The 17,656-nt window shown below is 42.4% G+C and overlaps 1 long non-coding RNA gene across 1 annotated transcript; it reads left to right on the forward strand.

The window, feature by feature from the left end:
- Positions 1-3,837: 3,837 nt before the first annotated feature.
- On the forward strand, positions 3,838-14,696 carry LOC123332196. Its single transcript, XR_006548973.1, has 2 exons — positions 3,838-4,116; positions 13,054-14,696. It is a non-coding gene; the product is annotated as an uncharacterized LOC123332196 (long non-coding RNA).
- Positions 14,697-17,656: the final 2,960 nt, after the last annotated feature.

Below are 17,656 nucleotides of genomic sequence, written 5' to 3' on the forward strand. Positions count from 1 at the left end.
AGGAAGTCAAGAAACACCTGGAAGTGAAGTGAAGTGAAGTCACTCAGTTGTGTCTGACTCTTTGTGACTCCATGAACAGCAGCCTACCAGGCTCCACCGTCCATGGGATTTTCCAGGCAAGAATACTGGAGTGGGCTGCCATTTTCTTCTCCAGGGGATCTTCCCAACCCAGGGATCAAACCCAGGTCTCCTGCATTGAAGACAGACCCTTTACCATCTGAGCTACCAGGGAAGCCCAAGAAACACCTAGGGTAACAGGCAAATTTGGCCTTGGAATATGGAATGAAGCAGGGCAAAGGCTAATAGAGTTTTGCCAAGAAAAAGCACTGGTCATAGCAAACACCCTCTTCCAACAACACAAGAGAAGACTCTACACGTGGACATCACCAGATGGTCAACACCGAAATCAGATTGATTATATTCTTTGCAGCCAAAGATGGAGAAGCTCTATACAGTCAGCAAAAACAAGACCGGGAGCTGACTGTGGCTCAGATCATGAACTCCTTATTGCCAAATTCATACTTAAATTGAAGAAAGTAGGGAAAACCACTAGACCATTCAGGTATGACCTAAATCAAATTCCTTATGATTATACCGTGGAAATGAGAAATAGATTTAAGGGACTAGATCTGATAGACAGAGTGCCTGATGAACTATGGATGGAGGTTTGTGCTGTTGTACAGGAGACAGGGATCAAAACCATCCCCATGGAAAAGAAATGCAAAAAAGCAAAATGGCTATCTGGGAAGGCCTTACAAATAGCTGTGAAAAGAAAAGAAGCGAAAAGCAAAGGAGAAAGGGAAAGATATAAGCATCTGAATATAGAGTTCCAAAGAATAGCAAGGAGAGATAAGAAACCCTTCCTTACCAATCAGTGCAAAGAAATAGAGGGAAACAACAGAATGGGAAAGACTAGAGATCTCTTCAAGAAAATTAGAGATACCAAGGGAACATTTCATGCAAAGATAGACTCGATAAAGGACAGAGATGGTATGGACCTAACAGAAGCAGAAGATATTAAGAAGAGCTGGCAAGTATACACAGAAGAACTGTACAAAAAAGAGCTTCACGACCCAGATAATCACGATGGTATGATCACTCACCTAGAGCCAGACATCCTGGAATGTGAAGTCAAGTGGGCCTTAGAAAGCAGCACTATGAACAAAGCTAGTGGAGGTGATGGAATTCCAATTGAACTATTTCAAATCGTGAAAGATGATGCTATGAAAGTGCTGCAGTCAATATGCCAGCAAATTTGGAAAACTCAGCAGTGGCCACAGGACTGAAAAAGGTCAGTTTTCATTCCAATCCCAAAGGAAGGCAATGCCAAAGAATGCTCAAACTACCGCACAATTGCACTCGTCTCACACGCTAGTAAAGTAATGCTCAAAATTCTCCAAGCCAGGCTTAAGCAATACGTGAACCATGAACTTCCAGATGTTGAAGCTGGTTTTAGAAAAGACGGAGGAACCAGAGATCAAACTGCCAACACCCACTGGATCATAGAAAAAGCAAGAGAGTTCCAGAAAAACATCTGTTTCTGCTTTTTGACTATGCCAAAGCCTTTGACTGTGTGGATCACAATAAACTGTGGGAAGTTCTGAAAGAGATGGGAATACCAGACCACCTGATCTGCCTCTTGAGAAACCTATATGCAGGTCAGGAAGCAACAATTAGAACTGGACATGGAACAACAGACTGGTTCCAAATAGGAAAAGGAGTACATCAAGGCTGTATATTGTCACCCTGCTTATTTAACTTCTATGCAGAGTACATCATGAGAAACGCTGGGCTGGAAGAAGCACAAGCTGGAATCAAGATTGCCGGGAGAAATACCAATAACCTCAGATATGCAGATGACACCACCCTTATGGCAGAAAGTGAAGAGGAAGTAAAAAGCCTCTTGATGAAAGTGAAAAGTGGAGAGTGAAAAAGTTGGCTTAAAGCTCAACATTCAGAAAAGTAAGATCATGGCATCCAGTCTCATCACTTCGTGGGAAATAGATGGGGAAACAGTGGAAACAGTGTCCGATTTTGTTTTTTTGGGCTCCAAAATCACTGCAGAATGTGATTGCAGTCATGAAATTAAAAGACGCTTACTCTTGGAAAGAAAGTTATGACCAACCTAGATAGCATATTCAAAAGCAGAGACTACTTTGCCAACAAAGGTCCATCTGGTCAAGGCTATGGTTTTTCCAGTGGTCATGTATGGATGTGAGAGTTAGACTGTGAAGAAAGCTGAGTGCTGAAGAATTCATGCTTTTGAACTGTGGTGTTGGAGAAAACTCTTGAGAGTCCCTTGGACTGCAAGGAGATCCAACCAGTCCATTCTGAAGGAGATCAGCCCTGGGATTTCTTTGGAAGGAATGATGCTAAAGCTGAAACTCCAGTACTTTGGCCATCTCATGTGAAGAGTTGACTCATTGGAAAAGACCCTGATGCTGGGAGGGATTGGGGGCAGGAGGAGAAGGGGATGACAGAGGATGAGATGGCTGGATGGCATCACCGACTCAATGGACATGAGTTTGAGTGAACTCTGGGAGTTGGTGATGGACAGGGAGGCCTGGTGTGCTTCGATTCATGGGGTCGCAAAGAGTCGGACACACCTGAGTGACTAAACTGAAACTGATTTGACTTCATGGGTTCCCAGGTAGTGCTAGTGGTAAAGAATCCACCTGCCAGGGCAGGAGACAAAAGAGGCTTGGGTTCAATCCCTGGGTCAGGAAGATCCCCTGGAGGAGGGAATGGCAACCCACTCCAATATTCTTGCCTGAAGAATTCCATGGACAGAGGAGCCTGGGGGACTACAGTCCTTAGGGTCACAAAGCATCAGACACAACTGAAGCGACTTAGCACACATGCACATTTGAATTCATACTGAGGATTTTATTTACATCACTGCATTTAGCTTCACAAAGGTCTTGAGATAGGAACAGCTGTCCCCACTTTGCAGAAACGTTAAGTAACTGGTGGGATATCACACAGCCAGTTAAGTGGCAGAGGTGGGACTCAGACCCACATTCATCTGGCTTTACAACTGCACTCCCCAAACAAATTTCATGGAAGAAACAGGGATTTGAAAGCTTAAAGAACAGAATAGTGCTGTCTATTGCATACAAACAATTCTCAGAAATGGCTGTTTCTAGGATTATAATGACTGTTACTATTATTTTTACTACTGCTACTGCTATTGCTACTATTACTGTCCTTATTCAAATAATGTGACCCTCCAAACCTAATTTCCAGGACTTATAAATACGTATGGTGTTAAAATTATAAGAAAAACATTAAATGTCTTGAACTAATAACAGTAGGAAAGTTGACAAGCCAATAAACACATTATCAAAATGCAGAATAAATGACTGAATTTAAATAGCAACTCTCTCTAAAGAGTTCACAGTTATTCATGGAATTTCATCTCCTTAATCAATTTTTACATGAGCTATCTAGATAAGAAAAATATTTATTCCCACTGAACAGGAAGCACTGAAGATGAATAACTGAGTGATTAAGCCATGGTAAAGCCACGCTGGTAAAAGTTGGGGACAAGTGTTTCTTATCATGCAAATCAAAGACCATATTCCAGCTTTATAACCCAATATCTGAAGTTGATGTTTACATCAAATTGGCAGGAAGATCAGTATGGAAGGAAGTTAATCTCGATGAAGTATTAAATGCTGAGTCATTTTACCTAGAAAGACTGAGTAATTTTCCTTCCCTAAAAGCACAGTCAATTTCCAACTTATAAGTAACCTGCTTTCCAAAAATGGGTCAGATGCTTGGTATCTGTCACTCTGAATCCTCTTTCCCATATTTGCATGGTGCGGTCAGGTCCTGGGCCAACCCCCAGGAGGGAGTCCCAGGCTTAATACAGCTGAAGCACATTGCAGTCACAGTGACCTGCTGCCACGGTTGGCAGTGGAAAGTCCTGCTGGGAGACCGACCCAGCGAGGCAGCCATGGCACCTGGTGGAAGCCACTTTTCACCTCGTCTCTGCTAACCAGGAAGTAGGAGCCCAGGTCCACTGGGCCTCTGAGACCTAGGATGGTGGTTCAGGTGGAGAAAAGAGCCAAGAGGAGAGTGAAGGGTTCAATCCAGGACTCCAGATGCCAACAGGTGGGGAATGCTGGAGACACAATCCATTAGGATGCTACCTATTCTGAGTGGGTTCCCCATCCCAGATCCCAGGGCTTACTTCAACCCAGGACTTCAGATGGGTTCTCCTCTTCCCCTTGCACATGGAGAAGAGACTCAATTCCCCATCTTTCCTTGAGATCCTCAAAGGACTTCTTCACCCCTGTTGGCTAAGCAGTAAAGAATCCGCCTGCAGTACAGGAGATGTGGAGGTGAGAGTTCAATCCCTGGGTCAGGAAGATCCTCTGGAGGAGGAAATGGCAACTCACTCTAGTATTCTTGCCTCAGAAATTCCACAGACAGAGGAACCTGACGGGCTACAGTCCATGGGGTCACAAGAGTCGGACACAACTTGGCAACTAAACAACAACAACAGATGTTTCTCATGGTATGAGCTGCAGACACTGAGGTGGAAGCTCTAGAATGAGGTATGAGGGTGGGCACAGTCAACTTAAGCCTAGAGTAAAGGACTGCTATCTGGTATTGGGTTTTCTGTCATCCATTCCCCCTTCTTTTTTGGCTGTGTAGCACGTGGGATCTTAGTTCCCTGACAAGGGATGGAACATATGCCCCCTTGCTGTGGAAGCTCAGAGTCTTAACCCTGAATACGGGAAGTCTCCATTCCCTCGTCTTTAGGCGACACCTTTTGCAGGAATCCCCTTCCCCATTGGAGAGACTATGAATAAAAATGTCTTGCTCAGCCCTGTCCAAAGAGTAGCACTGAGATGCAAACCAGGCCTAGTCCTTCCTAAGACACTGGTTCTTCAGCAGAATGATACAGAATGAGGAAGAAAAAAAAATGTGGCTCCCTGTTAAAATGATCAGAAATGAATTCATTTATGCCTGCATTTATTTGGTCAAGATTACTGAGCACCAGTCCAGGAACTAAGGATTCAGGAGTAAACACACCTGATGAAAAGCCCTACCTTGCAAAGCTTACATTCTTGCTGCACATTTTGGGCGGGGGGGAGCGACAACCTGTAAAAAGTAAAATAATAAAATATGTAGAAGAGACATCAGTACTGTAAAAAAACAAATTTAAGGGGATTTCCCTAGTGGTCCAGTGGTTAAGACTCCACACTGCCAATGCAGAAAGAGGGGGTTCGATCCCTGGTCAGGGGACTAAGATTCCCACATGCTGCACAGTGTGGTCAAAGGATTATATATATATATATGCACTGTAAAATACATATATGTATAATTTACATTTTAAGAAAAATAGATGAAGAAAGGGAGGCAGTGAGTGAAGACAGATGAGGTTGCAGTTGCAAACTGCTCTCACTGAGGAAATGATGTTTAAGTGAAAACCTGAAGTCAGTGGGGGAGCAAACCAGGGAACAAATACAAAGGCCTGAGTGGAAGTGAGCCCTGCAAGGTCAAGGATAAGCACAGAGGTCAGTGCAACTGGATCACAGCACCTGAGTGGTAGGGAAGAGGTTAGCCTATCATGGGTATAGCATGCACAGAGATTTCTGGGCCACTGGGTTAATCCTGGAAATGTTTTGAAACTAGAGTCAAAATTCCACTAACTGTGAAATATGAGTCAATTTTTTGAGTTCAGCAAGTGTAAGTGTAGCATTGTCATTTTTGACACAAAAGGGCTGCAGGAGCAATGAGCTAGAAGAAAGGGAAGTTGGGGACATGTTAAGTTTGCGATGGCTATTAGACATCCAAGTAGAGATGTTAGGTAGATGGTTGGATATCAGACTGAAGTTCAGAAAAGAGGTCTGGACTGGAAATTTAAATTTCAGGGTCATCAACATATATGGTATGCACCTACGTTCTATTGCTCTGTAACAAAGTACCACAAACTGAGCAGTTTAAAACAATATCCTTTTATTATCTCAACAATTCTGTAGGTCAGGAGTCCAGACTCAGTGTGGCTGAGTACCCTCCTTGGGCTCTCACAGGCTGAAATGAAGGTGTTTGCTGGAGCCTCAGTAGGGTTTGATCATCGTCCAAGCTGGCTTGATAGCAGAATTCAGCTCCTTGTGACCATCGGACTGAGGTCCCAATTTCTGGCTAGCTGTGGCTCAGAACCACTCTCAGCTCCTGGAGGTACTCACAGCTCCCTGCCTCGTGGCCTTGTCCACAGCAGATTTCAGCTTCAAGGTCACCAAGAGAATCTCTTTCTCATAGAATCCCTCACCCCAGGAAGCGCTCAGCCCTCTTTTAAGAGCTTGGCTGATTAGATCAGACAAACCTAGGCTAATCCTCTCTTGTGATGAACTCAGAGTCAACTGATTAGCAACCAGATCCTGGCAGTAATATCTCATCATATTCATAATCTCACCCACACTGAAGGGGACAGGATTAAACAGGACGTGTATACCAGCGTGTGATGGTAAATTTTATGTGTCAACTTGACTGTGCTAAGGGGTACCCAATTAGTTGGTGAAGCAGTACTCCTGGGTGTATCTGTGTTTCCAGAAAAGATTATCACTTGAATGGTAGACTGGGTGAAAAAGTCTTATCACCCTTATCACTGAGAGCAGGCATTATCCAACCTGTTGAGGGCCTGAATAGAACAAAGAGGCTGAGGGTGAACTGGCTCTCTCTTGAGCTGGGACATGGGTGCTCCTGGTTTTCCAGACTTCAAGTTTGGACTAGAACTGCACCACTGGTTTTCCTGGGCTTCCAGATTGCAAACAGCAGATTGTCTGATTTCTCAGCTTCCTAATCACATGAACCAATCTGTCATAATGAATCTCTTTGTATGTGTGTGTATATATATATGTATACACACACACAGACACACACACAAAGGTACTCTTGCAGTGAGCATTTTCGTGCACGCATTTTCATCGCAAACATTTTCAACAAATAACTATTAATAACTGGCTATGGCAACCCACGCCAGTGTTCTTGCCTGTAGAATCCCAGGGACGGGGGAGCCTGGTGGGCTGCCGTCTATGGGGTCGCACGGAGTCGGACACGACTGAAGCGCCTTAGCAGCAGCATAAAACAGTTATGCTATAAAAGATTAAACACAAAAGCAAATAAAGAGGGACATTAAAATAGACATAATGAAACATGAAAAATAAATAACAAAGTTAAAAAGACTTTACATTTTCACTGTGTAACTACTTGGCCATAAGGCAATTTTCCCCCAAAAAAACTGAAGAATTTTAAAAGGGACACTCAAAAGGACATAAATATGAAACATGAGAAATGGATAACAAAATTAAGAAAACTATTGCAAAATATGAAATATCTGAATGCATTTAAAATGCACATAGATTCATGACAATTCTTAGATAACTAATTTTATCTTGTGGGTGTACCTAAGTGTTTGCTTTCCAAGTCTTTCATTCCTAGTATTTTATACTTTTTGTTTTTTGCTTGTTGATTTGTCTCCTCATTCAGTATCACACTTTTACTTTTTGCCAAAACTTCTTTCATTGAAAGAGGTATCAGTTTCTAAATACCGTGGAGCTTGGTATTGCCTTGTGAAAACCTCGACACAGTTGTTTGTTCTTGGCATATTGTTCCATGTTCATTGGTAGACATTCCAAAGTTCTATAGGAAATGTGGGTTCAACTCTGGGCCTTCAAGTCACCAAAGGATTTGTAAACTAAAAAGTTATCATTTTCTAGTGCTTTACAAGCTGACTTTACAGTCTCTTGTTTCACATAACCAGTAAGCTTTGTCACTGCATTTTCTATCAAGTCCATATACATAGTTGCTATCATCCACTATTTTCAGACTGCCATGTCCACTCATCACTGTATAGATAGAGACCATTATGAGGGTTAAGATCTAAAACTGGGAGTATTGCATCAATGGAGAAATGACACCAAACTGTCAACCAATTATTCTATCTTTTATGGCATAATTGCCATCAGTTCAGTCGCTTAGTCGTGTCCAACTCTTCTCGACCCATTGAAGCACAGCACGCCAGGCCTCCCTGTCCATCACCAACTCCCAGAGTTCACTCAAACTCATGTTCATGGAGTCAGCGATGCTATCCAACCATCTCATCCTCTGTCGTCTCCTTCTCCTCCTGCCCCCAATCCCTCCCAGCATCAGAGTGTTTTCCAATGAGTCAACTCTTCACATGAGGTGGCCAAAGTACTGGAGTTTCAGCTTTAGCATCATTCCTTCCAAAGAACACCCAGGACTGATCTCCTTTAGAATGGACTGGTTGGATCTCCTTGCAGTCCAAGGGACTCTCAAGAGTCTTCTCCAACACCACAGTTCAAAAGCATCAATTCTTTGGCACTCAGCTTTCTTCACAGTCCAACTCTCACATCCATACATGACCACTGGAAAAACCATTGCCTTAGAGCCCATTAATTATGTAGTGTAGATGTTTGTGCAAAAATATCGAACACAATATATGTTATACATATTTCAGGTGGTGCAGTGGTAAATAATCCATCTTCCAATGCAGGAAACACAAGAGATATGGATTCAATCCCTGGTTTGGGAAGATCCCCTGAAGAAAGAAATGGCAACCCATTCCAGTATTCTTGCCTGGAAAATGTCATGGACACAGAAGCCAGGCAAGCTACAGTCCATGTGGTTGCAAAGAGTTGGACACAACAGAGCATGTACTCATACAACAAATACATATCTCATATACATATTATTAATATATATACGTCCTATTGATTCTGTTTCTCCAGAAAACACTGACTAGTACATAGTGGGTGGGAATCTTAGGAGGTTTAGTTGCTAAGTCGTGTCCAACTCTTGGACTATAGCCCACCAAGCTCCTCTATCCATGGGATTTTCCAGGCAAGAATACTGGAGTGGGTTGCCATTTCATTCTCCAGGGGGTCTCCCAGACCCAGGAATCAAACCTGGGTCTTCTGCATTGCAGGCGGATTCTTTACCAACTGAGCTACAAGGGAAGCAGGCCCATATTAGAATTCTGACTACTATAGTTATTTTTAAATCTTGGGATTAAATGAAATCACAATGTAGAGTACAGAGAGAAAAAGAATTAGTTTCTCCTACTTATACCCCTAAAGCTGTCCATCTCATTCTTTTTTCCGTCTCTGTTCTCCAAGCTTCCCTCTGATTCTGAGCTGCCCAAATCCTTGCTCGTTACAGTAACCTGAGAAGATTTCTGTTACTTGCAACCAAAGAACACCAACTGATTTACCCGAGAATGAGTCTTATTCATACAAGGTTTGAGAACCACTGGATCAGACCAATAGAGTAAGACTGAGATGCAAATAAATGATAATGTGTCTTTTATACCCCAAATTTTGAAATAAGAATGTATCTACATTTCACAGGAAATCCTATCCAAATGATTTCGTGATAATTTGCTCAATGGAAAAATCTGAGCCTCTGGTTTAAAATGTGGAAACATGGCGGAATAGGGTTCTAAAGTTGATTTTACAAGACTAGCCTCTTTTAAATCAGTGACAACTGATGTCTCTTTTGGGTCCTGCCTATTGTTCTTGCTTGGGCATGGTGGATGGAGAAGCAAGAGTAGAATGTAGTCAGGAGAGTGGAAGTGACACATGTTTAAATACTCATGTAACCAGAGGCCCCCATCTCATCCCATACCTTCTCAAAACCCAGCTTTTCAAAAAGCAGCGGAATAAAGTAATAAAACACAGATGAAAGCACAAGTAACAAAAGCAGGAGACGAATCTGGGTTTGAGCTCTTAACACTTTCATTCACCAGCTGTGCAAGTTGGAGCTCATGACCCAACTTTTCTGCATCTCCTTTTCCTCATCCATCAACTGCAGTAACCTTGCCTTTCTCCCAAGTTATTGAAAGGTTTAAATAAGATCATGGATCTAAAAGCATTTCTGCTGCTGCTAAGTCGCTTCAGTCGTGTCCAACTCTTTGCGACCCGAGACAGCAGCCCACCAGACTCCCCTGTCCCTGGGATTCTCCAGGCAAGAGTACTGGAGTGGGTTGCCCTTGAGCATTTCTAGTGTGTGCTAAATAACGGTGACCGTTTGCTGTGGCTGTCATGCCTGTTATCCTCCTGAAATAGGAACCGGAAAGATGACCTCCTTTTGTCTCCCGTCATTGCCAAACGCACACAGATCAGAAAGCTTAAGAGAGAAAAGCTGTAAATAGCATGAAGCTGCAACACGGTTTGCTCATATTCCCTGACCTATTCCTGACTCTAATAGTATCCGGCCCTCATCCCTCGTCTCCTGTCCACTTTGGATTGGATAGAAAGTGGGAGGAAAGAAACAAAATTCCCTGGACAACTGAGCTATGCTATGTAAATGCATACCAAGGCAGTGAGGTAGGAATCATAAAGTCTAGGGAAAGTAAAAGCAAATTAAAACATTAAAAATCTTCTATTAAGTGAATACAAAATCAGAATGAGTGCAGAATTTATGACTTTTCTCCTGGTACCAAGATCCTCTCTACCAATTAGGAGACCTACCACCTAGGTTGCTCTCTTGCATATTTTTTACTGCACAAATACATTAGCATGGCAACTCGAAAAATGTTATGTGGGTAAACCTTTCAGATGTTTCCCCGTGCTTAACTACACTATAACTCTTTCATCTGGTATATCTAATGTCTTTCTTTATTTTACCTTCTGCATATTAACAATTAAGATTTGTGCCAAATCCAACTCTTAATTGTTCTCAATTAATCTCACCATTCTACTAATGATGCTAATAAGATGAATTCACCATTACATGGTTTATTTTCATGTTCCTTGATTCCAAGGATTATCGTCATCCTCAAAGTAAAGATAAGGATGAGTCAAATGTTCCCTTTCAGAGTTCCTCTTATTCATCAGGGCTTTAAATAAACTGGCTGCCACCTGGTTACAGAAGAAGACGTTTAAGTACATATGAAACTCATCCTATCATTTTTTTGAGCATTGACATCCCAGCACCCAAGCCTCCCACATCCACAGATTTAAAGACATCACAAGACACAGAGGTGGAGGTCTATGGCAATATGACTGCCAGTTCCCTTGACCTAATATTCCCTGGTTAACAAGTTCTGACTTTCATTCAAGTTTCACTTTAGCTAAATCATGATATTTATAAGACAGAATGAAACAATCGCATGCCTCATGGAAGCAGGAAGGGAGGGATTTGGGCCATCAAAAATGCAAATGAGCACTGGGAAAAAAGCAAAACTTGACCTATTCATTCCTAACCTTCACTTCCTATTTTAATTTCTAAGGGTTTATTGGGAGAAGGAAAAGTAAACAACTACAGGAAATGATTAAGGCCATTGGTAATTTATCTAGTCTCTTCATAAGATTAACTAATAAACATAAATAGGTGTTTGTGGGCCCAATCAACTGGTTTGTGGGTCAGTAGGGTTCTTGATTCTATTTGCCTTTTTGTTAGCTGCTAACTCCAGCAGCCTATCCCACAAATTACTGAGTTAATATATTCTGTGGAATTTAAGAGCCCCCAGGCAATGGGTAATTGTGCTCACCAAGCAATGCCTAATTTAACTCAAAAATGAGAGAAAAATTTTAGAGGTTAGAAAATTATTGCATATATGTCCTCTTTGACTCCCAATGTTTATATATTTATTTATTTCTCTTCCTCTCTCCTGCTTTTCCACTACTTTTTTTTTTCTTTTTTCTTTCTTCCATATTTATGGTAAGACCTCAGTCATCTCATGGGTGTTATTAAAAACCCAAGAGCTTATTCACTCTCAGCTCCTATGAAGGATAATTTTTCTCTTGTTTCATCACATTTCCTGGGGATTACTTAAGCTATAATGATCCACCAAGTTCTCCATTGTGTAGAATCCATTCAATCAAGTTGCTTTTGAATCAAATGCAGAAATTGACTCCAGTTGTCAACCCAGGGTGTTCCTAACTCAAAACTAACAGGAAGCCCAGTGAAGTCATAGAGAAGAGGGAGTGGATAAGGAAGGGGATTAGATGCCAAGAAATAAAGCCCTTTTCATGGTAAGAGAACTCAAGCAACCACAAACCGATAAGGAAAGCCCTGGGGCTGCCTTCCCAAAGAGATGCCAACAAGGAAAGCTGATTCTGGATTTAGAGGAAGTGGCTGCCTGCCAGAGAACAGAGAGGCCGCATGGAACACCAGAGAGGCAGCCTGGGGTGGGCAAAGCATTGAAGCCCCTGAGTCAGAACTCTAACATTTAGTCTTGGATTCTCTACATCAGCCTGGCAGTCTATACCATTCAGCTCACCTCTCTGAGTCTCAATTGCCTCATCTGTACAATGTAGATGATACAAATCTACTCTAGGGAACTACTCTCAGGCTCAAATGAAATTAAGTAGTAGCAGTCCTTCCTAAAGCAGAATGTGGTTTGTAAATGTTAGTGTGTGTGCATGCGTGCCCAGCAGTACGTGACCCTTCTCTGTCCATGGAGTTTTCTAGGCAAGAATACTGGACTGGGTTGCATTTCCTTCTCCAGGGGATCTTCCTGACCCAGGGATCAAACCTGCATCTCTTGCATTGGCTGGCAGATTCTTTACTGCTGAGCCACCTGGAAAGTCCATTATTTACATAATTTTTGTTTTGTTTTTAAATACTTATTTGGCTGCACTGGCCTTAATTGCAGAATGTGAGATCTAGTTTCCTGACCATGAATTGAACCTGGGCCCCCTGCATTGGGAGCATAGAGTATTAGCCACTGGACCACCAAGGAAGTCCCACATCAGCTTTTTTTTTATAAGCTAAAGATTTTAACACAGAACGTATGACTTATCTGGAAGTCTTGATAAGGTTTGGATGATCTTAGGGCTGGACAGTGTCACAAAACACTCAGGTTCTTTCTATCTCTGTTCTGCTAAACACAGTGTCAGCTCCATCCTAAGGCTGTTTGCCCCATGGTTATAGGATGGCTATATGTATCAGTTAAGGCCCTATGCTTTCGTGTTCCTGTCCACAGAGGGGCAAGTGAATGGGGATGGGGAAGAGAGGAAGAGAAAGATGCATTCCCAAGCCATTGAACCAAAGCTTTCTTTTCTGTCTGTATGAAAGGATCTATGTCATTGACCCTGAGCTGTCACACAAGGAATGCTGCACTTTGAGTTCCTGAATCTGTTGCTGATAAGGGGAAGAAGACTGCCCTGATCCGCTGAGATGAATCAGGCTCCCTCCCTCTCTGGAGCTGACTTCACCACCACCACCACCACCACCCCTAACCCCCATTGCTGCTACACACAGGAGAGGCAGTGGAATGGACACAACAGCCTGCATGCCCCAGGGGAAACCTTCTTGATGAGACTGGTGTGTCACTTCTGCCGGAAACATCAGCATCTTATCAAAGCAGGAAACGAGACAAGGCAATGAATATCTGAAATTTTAGATTTCAAAGGTCTGACTGACTCTAAAGTCATATCCTAGAAATGTTAGACTGAATTTCCAGAGGCAAGGTGACTTCCCAAAGTCAGTGTAAGGGAAAGAAGGGTCCAGAGTGCAGGTCAGTCCAGGAGGAGTTTTACCTAAAGAACCATTGTTAGACATGCATGGTCCAGAAAGGACAAGTGTAGGGCTGAGGACAAGAGGACTCAGAAATTGGATCAAGGCCGAGAAATGGCAAAATGAAGACAAGATGAAAGTGTGAATGTGAATCAAGCCTAGAAGGTGGGAGTCAGCCTGAGGGACCAGAAGATTCTGAAATTAAATCAGAAAGACCCGGGCATGGGATCTTTGGGAGCAAGCCGAGCAGTAGTAATATATCCTCAGAGGAGCCACTAGGCCAAGACTCAGCCAATTTGGAGGCAGCATTTATAACTACCAGTGGGAAAGGAGAATGTTCACTTTTGTTTTAATCATGAAGGGTGCTTCTTTTTTATGTATCACTTTGTATGAATAACTCAACAAACTAAATTATCTCACAAAGAGGACACCCTCTCCAAAAAGAGTGCTTAACTGAAGCAGAAATTACGTGGAAATGCAGTGTAAAATGGGTTTTGGAGATCTCTAATTTACCAATATATTTTGTGAAACTAAGCATAACTCTTTTCCAAACTCTATCTTCCACCCTGTCTTGGTGGCATTTGTTGGTAATTATACCCAGGTAAGTCTGCTTTGAATGTTGCCTAATCAAACAGCTTTCTATATTTGCCACCATGCCTTACATTTCAAATGACAAAAACTCAAACTAGCTCTTGCAAAAAGGGCAACCCTTTACTTCTGGAAGGTCTAGAATTATCACTGATGGAGACACAGCTGGTGTCAGGACTTAAATTAGGTCTTCAGGATTCCATCTCTCTAGACCTCACAGCTTTTGATCCAGCTTGGCTTTATTCTTCAACCTGTGTCTCTCCAAGATGGCCTCTGGTCATCTTTATCGCCAGTAGCATCCTCTCTGTTTAGCCACTCCGGCAGGAAACGATTAATTCCAACTGAGACATTTTAGGGGAGGCAGTCAGTGGTTGGGTCAAACTGGTCCATGTGACAATCTCCGAACCAATCACTCTTCAGTTCAGTTCAGTTCAGTCGCTCAGTCTTGTCTGACTCTTTGCAATCGCTAGAGCTGTACCAAGAAGATACTCTTGAGTGTTGTGCCCAGCTCCTGCGGTGAGAGAAGGGCACCAGCCCCACCAAGTTCACATGCAATGGGCATGTCAGCACCCAGAGGAAACCAAAGGGCTGTGATCAGAAGGACACTGGAACAGTAACGGTGGCAGCTAGAGGCCAGTCCTCACAGTCTCACCCACTCTCAAATCTTAATCTTTGTGCATGACTTCTCCAAAAGTCATTTAAATATGTTCAGCTTCCCACCTTGAATCTATAATAAAATCATAGTAATTTCCATCCACCCAAATGAGAGTGATGTGTAAAAATCACCTAATAGATGAAGAGTTCAGCAAATTGACTATCACAAAATGTTTAACAACAAACGTTACAAAACAGACCGGGAATACTACTGTGATGAAAGTGTTTACTAACCTCAATGAAGTTTAGCCTAATTAGATGGTAATCACACTTGGCCAGTACACAGTGTTCATACATAAGAAACAGGAGCAGCCAACGTTTGATCTGAGCTCCGATAATCCTGGCTGGGTTCTCCTTTTAGACACATACGTCTTCAAAGGAGGAATCTTTTTACCTAAATGTTTTTTTATGTGCTCTGCTCCTTTATAATTAGCTTTGAAGGATTAAAAATTCACCAAATCATATCATACAAGCCTGGATGTGTTCCAGCCTGCCTCAATGTCTTTTAAATAATTCTCCATTAAAATTCTGCTTTCAGCACTCGAACAAGTAAGCAGGGCTGCTGAGGCAGAACAAGATTGGTTTTATTGACAGGTTTTACTGCTATCTGTTATCCAGCTGTGGGTTTCACTGATCGTTTATCACAGGGCAATTAAAGACGTTGCTCCTTAGACACACGGCTAGCTTGTTTAACTCAAAGTCATTTTGCTAATTAGAAATTACTATATTTGATATGCATAGCTCTGTAAAAATCCTCTCCAAAGACTGGCTGCACATTCACATCTCAGAGAAACTTCCCCAATCGAAAGGATGTTTGGACACAAAGATGTACAGAATACTTCAACTGTAGAATCGTCACCGGGTCACACACAGCAGTTATAATACTCACATTAAAAAAAGAACAATAGGGACTTCCCTGGCAGTCCAATGGTTGGGACTTTGCCTTCCAATGCAGGGTGTGGGTTCAATCCCTGGTCAGGGAACTGGGATCCCATGTGCCCTGGGGCCAAAAAAACAAAACTTGGAACAGAGGCAGTGTTGTAACAAGCTCAGTAAAGACTTTAAAGACGGTCTACATTAAAAAAAAAAAAAAAAAAAAAACTACTTAAAAAAAAAGCTCACTTACATGGAACAGTAAATTACAACTAAAAACTAGAATGGTTGCAAAAGTAAGCAAAATGCAAACAATTTTTAAAACCCAGTTACCTTCAAAGTGAAAAGTGAGGCCTCAGGACTATAAAATTCAAAACTGTTTGATTAATAAGACTACGTGTTGTCCTTATGAAAAAATAAACACTAGCTCTTTTTTTTTTTTTTGGCAAATGAATATTATAATTCTCACGGAAAGACATTGGCCCTGAGCCCAAAAGAAAGCAAGAAGCAAATGGCAACCTATTTGTGGGGCTGCAGTGAGCTGCCTTTTCTGTAATTGCCTCTGCCCCAGGGACGCCTGACCTTGCTTATCTGAGCATGAACTCGCCGCTGAGTTCAGTCTGGCCGCTTCGTATCTGCACATGCTGGCTGGTAAATTAAGCAGGCTTCTCCAGGCAGGTGGCCTGGCTTGTATATGCACTGCCTTTGTAGCCCAGTGACAAACGCTTGGTGTTATCGTGGGTGTTACCCACCAAAATCCACAGAGACATGGGAGAAATCCATGGGTCTTCAGTCACAAGGGAAAAGGGGCACATTTACCCTAGGCTCTTTTATTTTGCTTTATTTCTATGGTCCTTCTATTTCATACTAGAGTATATATATGGTCAAGGTAAAAGAGTCATGATTACAATTCTCTATTTGGAGAAGGAAAGGGTTATATATCTAGTTCTTGTTCCATATGCATTTGTGTTTTCCCCTGACAGAAGGAAAGAGAGATTAGCAAACCACCTCACAAAAAGCTATGCCTTGTGAATGGAAAGAAAGATCTAGATCTGAAGAGTAGCTTAGGAACCGCGTCCCTTTGAGAATAGATACTCTATCCTTTTCATTCTGTCTCTAGTGCCTAGAACATACCTGGCACGTAAATATTTGCCTACAGATGATCAAAGAGCAGTTCTCAGAACTATTTGATTCCTAACAGGAGCTCAGCTAGTGCTACCTTATCAAACCTCCTCCTCCAACTGTCACCGTCTTTGGAAGAAGGGAGTTCTGATCTGCACAAGCCCTGGTGAGCATACCCTACTTGAAGCTTTAATGTGATCCAGGAATCATCAAGATATAGAGTCTGTCTTGTGAGGCTTTGCAAAGGAAGTAGCAATTGGGCTGGATTTTACATCTCAGCAGTGAACGGTGGAAGGAAAGATACTTCAGAAGGGAAAACACACAGAAGTGAAAAATCACCTGGGAGGAACTAGACGTTCTGAAAAACCATCTTTTGTGATCTGCTCCCCCAAGTTAGCTCAGATGTCAGATTGGTTGTGTGAGATGACTTACACACGCCAGGAAATAATACTACAACTTGATCCCCAGGTCCAGTCTGTTTCTCCCGCTGGGCACAGAGAAACTTCATCCCCCAGGAGTCTGGCCTCAGCCGGGAGCATAGGGAGCCGTGTACCTGCTGATAATCCTTTGTGAAACCCCAGCTTGATCAATGATCACACTGGGTTTTTGCTGAGAGAACTAGACACTAAATCTTACATAACTGAGATCTGAGATAATTAGAGGGACATAGTGTGCAGGTTCAAAATGTGTCATGGATGCCTTGATGTTTCAGAGTAAACAACCAGAGGCCCTGATTTTTTTTTTTAAAGTGACTGTTTAGGAAAATTGAAGCCCAAACTATAAGTTGAGGGCCTTGAAAGTGAAAGTGTTAATCGCTCAGTTGTGTCCGACTCTTTGCGACCCATAGACTGTAGCCTACCAGGCTTCTCTGTCCATGGAATTCTCCACGCAAGAATCCTGGAATGGGTAGCCATTCCCTTCTCCA

This window comes from Bubalus bubalis, chromosome 2, assembly GCF_019923935.1.
Source record: "Bubalus bubalis isolate 160015118507 breed Murrah chromosome 2, NDDB_SH_1, whole genome shotgun sequence".
Taxonomy (NCBI): Eukaryota; Metazoa; Chordata; class Mammalia; order Artiodactyla; family Bovidae; genus Bubalus; species Bubalus bubalis.